The following is a 7,547-nucleotide window of genomic DNA, read 5'->3' as shown; positions in this document are numbered from 1 at the left end:
CATGATCTTGAACGGGTTTCAGCAGAGCTTCCAGACTAAGACAGACTAGGAAGAAGGGTCTGGTGATCTCCTAGAAATCAGCCAATGAAAACTCTATGGGTCACAATAGTCCAGTCCACAACTGATCATGGAGAGGGCACAGGACTGGACAGCATTTTGTTCCATCATGTATAGGGTTGGGGGCAACTGGAGGCAGCTAAAAACAACAATAATCTTGATATAAAACCTGATAATGACACAAAAAAGGAAAGTAACGAATCAAAAAATCGTAAACAAAATGTTAGTAAACTGAATTATGCATGCATAAAAAATATAATGTATCCTGAGCCAGATGGGTTTATTTCAGGAATGTAAGGTTAGTTTAACATTATGAAAATGATTCCCATAAATCATATCACCATTTCAATAGAGGAAGAAAAAATATTCAATAAAACTGTTTTTCCATAATAACTATTCTGCAAATGTTCATAACCTGATAAAGGCATTTACAGAAAACCTATAACAATCCTGAGCTTAATAACGAGGTATTGAAAAAATGCCCTTTACTTTCAAAAACAAGACAAAGATGCCCTCTCAAGTTGCACAGGAGAGTCCAACTAATACAATGAAGTAAGTAAAAATTAAATAAAATAAAACAATAACGTGGGCATGTTTGGAAAGGAGAATACAAAACTCATTACAGATAGTCCCCAACTTAAAATGTACTCGAGTTATGACGAATGAAGCACGCTTTTTTTTTTTTGGTACATCTTATGGTTAGCAAGGAAACCCTGGTGGCATAGTGGTTAAGCGCTATGGCTGCTAACCACAGGGTCGGCAGTTTGAATCTGCCAGGAGCTCCTTGGAAACTCTATGGGGCAGTTCTACTCTGTCCTATAGGGTTGCTATGACTCGGAATCGACTCAACGGCACAGGGTTTGGTTTTTTTGGTTTATGGTTAACAGTAAGTACTACATACAATGTTAAAATATATCTGTAAGTTCATATTAATGTTTATAAAGATCAGATTTATAAAGATACTTATAATAAAAGGCAATAATAATGAAAACTAAAAAAAGAAAAAAATGAGGTATTCAACTTGCATTAGAACTGATTTACGACAGAGTCTTTGGAAAGGAACCCCTTGTAAGTCAGTGACTACCTGTATTTTCTCTGACAATAATAAAATTCTCAAAGAAAATCCAAAATAATCTATAGAAATGGCTGAAATTAATAAGAGGTTAGGAAGGTCAGTAAAAATTTGTATCAACATGTTGTTGTTGTTGTTGTTAACCAAACCAATACCAAACCCACTGCCCTCAAGTCGATTCCAACTCATAGCAACCCTATAGGACAGAGTAGAACTGCCGCATAGAGTTTCCAAGGAGCACCTGGTGGATTTGAACTGCCGACCTCTTGGTTAGCAGCTGTAGCACTTAACCACTACACACCACCACGGTTTCCTTCTTGTTAGGTGCTGTCAAATGGGCTCCAAATCATATCAACCCTATGTACAACAGAAGAAAACACTGCCCATCCTACACCATCTTCATGATCGTTGTTATGCTTCAGCCTATTGTTGCAGCCACTGTGTCAATCCATTTCACTGACAGTCTTCCTCTTTTTCCCTGACCCTCTCATTTACCAAGAATTATGTCCTTCACCAAGGACTGATCCCTCCTGACAGTACGTCCAAAGAATATGAGACGAAGTGTCACCAATCTTGCTTCTAAGGAGCATTTTGGCTGTACTTCTCCAAGAAAAATCTGTCCATTCTTTTGGCAATCCATGGTATATTCAGTATTCTTCATCAACACCATAATTCAAAGGGGTCAATTCTTCCATCTTCCTTATTCATTGTCTAGCTTTCACATGCATATGTGGTGATTGAAAACACCATGGCTTGGGTCAGGCACACCTTAGTCCTCAAAGTGACATCTTTGTTTTTCTACACTTTAAAGAGGTCTTTTGCAGCAGATTTGTCCAATACAACGTGTCATTTAATTTCTTGACAGCTGCTTCCATCGGTGTTGATTGTGGATCCAACCAAGTAAAATGAAATCCTTGACAACTGCAGACTTTTCTCCATTTATCATGATGTTACTTATTGGTCCAGTTGTGAGGATTTTTGTTTTCTTTATGCTGAAGTGTAATCTATACTGAAGGCTGTGGTCTTTGATCTTCATCGGTAAGTGCTTCAAGTCCTCTTCACCTTCGGCTAGCAAGGTAGTCTCATCTGCATATCACAGGTTGGTAATGAGTCTTCCTCCAATCCTGGTGCTATGTTCTTCTTCATGTAGCCCAGCTTTTTGGATTACTTGCTCAGCATACAGATTGAATAAATGTGGTGAAAGGATAGAACCTTGACACACACCTTTCCTGACTTTAAACCATGCAGTATCTCCTTGTTCTGTTTGAATGACTGGCTCTTGACCTATGTACAGGTTCCTCATGAGCACAATTAAGTGTTCTGAAATTTCCATTCTTTGAAATGTTATCCATAATTTATTATGATCCACACAGTTGAATGCCTTTGCATAGTCAATAAAACACAGGTAAACATCTTTCAGGTATTTTCTGCTTTCAGCCAGGATCCAACTGACATCAGCAATGATAACCCTGGTTCCACACTCTCTTTTGAATCTGGCTGGAATTTCTGGCAGTTCCCTGTCAATGCACTGCTGCAATCGCTTTTGAATGATCTTTAGCAACATTTTACTTCCGTGTGATATTAATGATATTACTCAATAATTTCCACATTTGGTTGGATCACTTTTCTTTGGACTAGGCATAAATATGGATCAGTCGATTGGCCAGGTAGCTGTCTTCCAAATTTCTTGGCATAGACAAGTGAGCACTTCCAGAGCTGCTGCCGCTTGTTGAAACATCTCAATTGGTATTCCTTCAATTCCTGTAGCCTTGTTTTTTGCCAGTGTCTTCAGTGCAAATTGGACTTCTTCCTTCAGTACCATCGGTTCTTGACCATGTGCTGCCTCCTGAAGTGACTGAGCATCTACCAATTGTTTTTGGTACAGTGACTCTGTGTATTCCTTCCATCTTCTTTTGATGCTTCCTGCATCATTCAGTGTTTTGCCCATAGAATCCTCCACTACTGCAACTTGAGGCTTGAATTTTTCTTCACTTCTTTCAGCTTGAGAAATGCCAGGTATGCTTTTCCCTCTTGGTTTTCTAACTCCAGGTCTTTGCATATGTCATTGTAATACTTTGTCTTCTCCAGCCTCCCTGATCAATAATGCAGGAGTGAAGATGTGTCCGTATTTCAAGACAGCTGATGACTTTGAGACTCCCCTGTGAGTCAACCACCTGGGCCACTTTTTTCTCACCCATCTGCCCCTGCAGGGGCTAAAAGGGTCTGCTCCTGTATAGGTGGTGAACCTATCATCAGTGGTCCACCATGCTGGCAAGCTTCACTTCCGTGACCTCCAGAATGAGAAGTGCTACAGCCAGGTTTTGCCTGTTGCCACAGCAAACTGGAAAATGTGCTTTTTTTCTCAAGAACTGTCCAAGAAGCTCCAAGGCACTGGGGTCCCCATTTACGCAGTGCACCCGGACATCTTTCGCTCCCAGCTATTCTAGCACTCCTTCCTCCTGTGCCTGCTCTGGAGGCTCTTCTTCCCATTAATCAAGTCAGTGCAGAAATGGGTGTAGACTAGCCTGCACTGTGCCCTGGCTGAGGGTCTGGAACCCCTGAGTGCCAAGTACTTCAATGACTGCATCAGTATATGATGCATTAATTCATTTCTACAAATGAGCAACAATCAGTTGGAAAATAAAAACTTTTTAAATATGCCATCTATAGTAACAAAATTAAAATACTTTTAATTAACTCTAATAAAATATGTGTAATCAATATATGGAGAAAATCATAAAACTTTATTGAAAAACATTAAAGACAGCCTAAGTGAATGAAACCCGACACATCTGTCAGTTTATCGTACTGTGGGGGCTGGTGTGTTGCTATGATGCTGGAAGCTATGCCACCAGTATTCAAATACCAGCAGAGTTGCCCATGGTGGACAGGTTCAACTGAGCTTCCAGACTAAGACAGATTAGGAGAAGGACCTTGTAGTCTACTTCTGAGAAAAATTAGCCAATGAAAACCTTATGAATAGCAGTGAAACATTGTCTGATATAGTGACAGAAGATGAGCTCCTCAGGTTAGAAGGCACTCAAAATATGACTGGAGAAAAGCTGCCTCCTCAAAGTAGAGCTGACCTTAATGACGTGGATGGAGTCAAGCTTTTGGGACCTTCATTTGCTGATGCAGCATGACTCAAAATGAGAAGAAACTGCTGCAAACATCCGTTAATAAATAGGAATGTGGAATCCAGGAAAATTGGAAATAGTCAAAAATGAAATGGAATGCATAAACATCGATATCCTAGCCTAGGCATTACTGATCTGAAATGAACTGGCATTGGCCATTTTAAGCCAGACAATCATATGGTCTACTATGCCAGAAATGACCAACTGAGGAGGAATGGCATTGTGTTCATCATAAAAAAGAACATTTCAAGATCTATCCTGAAGTACAACTCTGTCAGCAATAGGATAATATCCATAAGGCTACAAGGAAGACCAATTGATATGACTATTATTCAAACTTATACACCAAACACTAAGGCCAAAGATGAAGAAATTGAAGATTTTTATCAACTTCTGCAATCTGAAAATGATCAAACGTGCAATCAAGATGCATTGATAATTACTAGTGATTGGAATGTGGAAGACAGAAACAAAGAAGAAAGATTGGTAGTTGGAAAATATGACCTTGATGATAGAAATGATGCCGGAGAATGCATGATAGAATTTTGCAATGACTTCTTCATTGCATATACCATTTTTCAACAACATAAATGGCGACTATACATGTGGGTCTCACCAGAATCAAATAGACTACATGTGTGGAAAGAGAAAATGGAAAAGCTCAATATCATCAGTCAGAACAAGGCCAGGGGCCAACTGTGGAACAGACCATCAATTGCTCATATGTAAGTTCAAACTGAAGTTGAAGAAAATTAAAACAAATCCACAAGACCCAAATATGACCTTGCGTATATCCCACCTGAATTTAGAGAACTTCTCAAGAGTAGGTTTGACACATTGAACACTAATGACTGAAGACCAGAGGAGCTGTGGAATGACAACGAGGGCATCATATATGCAGAAAGCAAGAGGTCACTAGGATAGGAAAGAAAGAAAAGACCAAAATGGATGTCAGAAGAGACTCTGAAAGATGCTCTTGAACATAGAGTAGCTAAAGCAAAAAGAAGAAATGATGAAGTGAAATAGCTGAACAGAATATTTCAAAGGCCAGCTCAAGAAGACAAAGTAAAGTATTATAATGAAATGTGCAAAGACCTGGGTTTAGAAAACCAAATGGGAAGAACGCGCTGGGCATTTCTCAAGCTGAAAGAACTGAAGAAAAAATTCAAGCCTCAATTTGCAATAATGAAGGTATCTATTATGAAAATACTAAATGACACAGGAAACATCAAAAGAAGGTGGAAGGGATACACAGAGTCACTGTACCCAAAACCATTGGTCAGCATTCAATCATTTCAGGAGGTAGCATATGATCAAGAACCAATGGTACTGAAGGAAGAGGTCCAAGCTGCACTGAAGGCACTGGCAAAAAGCAAGGCTCCAGGAATTGGCAGAATACCAATTGAAATGTTTCAACAAAAGTATGCAGCACTAGAAGTGCTCATTCATCTATGCCAAGAAATTTAGAAGATAGCTAGCTACCTGGGCAACTGACTGGAAAAGACCCATATTTGTACTCATGCCAAAGAAAGGTATCCAACAGGATGTGGAGTAAAATTTTGCTGAAGATCATTCAAAAATGGCTGCAGCAGTATATCGACAGGCAACTGCCAGAAATTCAGGCCAGTTTCAGAAGAGGACGTGGAACAAGGGATATCATTGCTGATGTCATATGGATCCTGGCTGAAAGCAGAGAATACCAGAAGGATGTTCGCCTGTGTTTTATTGACTATGCGAAGGCATTCCACTGTGTGGTTCATAAAAACTATGGATAACGTTGTGAGAAATGGAAATCCCAGAACATTTAATTGTGCTCGTGAGGAACCTGGACCTAGACCAAGAGGCAGTCATTCAAACAGAACAAGGAGCTGCTGTGTGATTTAAAGTCAGGAAAGCTGTGCCTCACGGTTGTATCCTTTCACCTTACTTATTCAATCTGTATGCTGAGCAAATAATCCGAGAACCTGGACTTCATGAAGAGGAATGCAGCATCAAGACTGCAGAAAGACTCATTAACAAACTGCCATATACAGATGACCCTACCTTGCTTGCATAAAGTGAAAAGGGCTTGAAATATTTACTGATGAAGACCAAGACCACAGCCTTCGTTATAGATTATACCTCAACATAAAGAAAACAAAAATCCCCACAACTGGACCAATAAGCAACATCATGATAAACTGAGAAAATATTGATGTTGTCAAGGATTTCATTTTATTTGAATCCACAGTCAATGCCCATGGAAGCAGCAGTCAAGAAATCAAGAAACACATTGCATTGTACAAAGCTGCTGCAAAAGATCTCTTTAAAGTGTTAAAAAGCCAAGAGGTCACTTTGAGGACTAAGGTGTGCCTCACCCAAGTCATGGTGTTTTCTATCACCTCATATGCATGTGAAAGCTAGACAATGAATAAGGAAGACCGATGAAGAATCAATGCCTTTGAATTATGGAGTTGGTGAAGAATATTGAATATAGCATGGAATGCCAGCAGAAGAATCAAACCTGTCTTGGAAGAAGTATAACCAGAAAGCTCATTAAAAAGAGGATGGTGAGACTTCGTCTCACACACTTTGGACATGTTGTCAGGAGGGACCAGTCTCTGGAGAAGGACATCATGCCTGGTACTGTAGAGGGTCAGCGAAAAAAGAGGAAGATCCTCAATGAGATGGATTGACACAGTGGCTGCAACAATGGGCTCAAACATAACAATAATTGTGAGGATGGCGCACGACCAGGTGGTGTTTCATTCTGTTGTACATAGGATCACTATTAGTTGGAAATGACTCCATGGAACCTAACCAAAAAAAAAAAGAATGAAAAGTTTTTTGGGATTTTTTTTTTTCTAGATCATTGGAGAAAGGATGGGCTAGTCAGTAAATGATGTTAGATCAACTGGCTATCTATATTCATAAAAGAGGAAATTGGATCCCTACTTTCACAGATAATTTGCATGTGGATTAAAGTCTAAAGTGTGAAAGATTAAACTCTACAGTGCTGGGAAGATAATACAAGAAAATGTCTTTTTTGGCTTTGGGTGGAGAAATATTTCTTATAAAAGACACAAACTATAAAGACAAGATTGATAAATTTGACTACATTAAAATTATAAGCTTTTGGTTTTTGAAAAGACATCACGAGGTCAGTGAAAATACTAACTACAAACTGCAAAAAGAAATTTGGCACACACATAGTGGACAAAAGAAATTGTCCAAATGCTGAACTCCTGCCTAAAAAAGAGGGGATAAAGACAAGAACAGCCATTTCACAGAAAAGGAAACAC

The 7,547-nt window shown here is 39.3% G+C and overlaps 1 pseudogene; it reads left to right on the top strand.

Annotated features, from left to right (window-relative positions):
- The first annotated feature begins 3,145 nt into the window (after nt 1-3,145).
- LOC100668330 (retinol dehydrogenase 12-like) lies at nt 3,146-3,726 on the top strand (annotated as a pseudogene).
- Nucleotides 3,727-7,547: the final 3,821 nt, after the last annotated feature.

Source organism: Loxodonta africana, chromosome 11 (genome assembly GCF_030014295.1).
Source record: "Loxodonta africana isolate mLoxAfr1 chromosome 11, mLoxAfr1.hap2, whole genome shotgun sequence".
Classification (NCBI taxonomy): Eukaryota; Metazoa; Chordata; class Mammalia; order Proboscidea; family Elephantidae; genus Loxodonta; species Loxodonta africana.
Note: the sequence above shows the minus strand (reverse complement) of the source record. Positions and strands in the feature narration are given on the sequence as shown.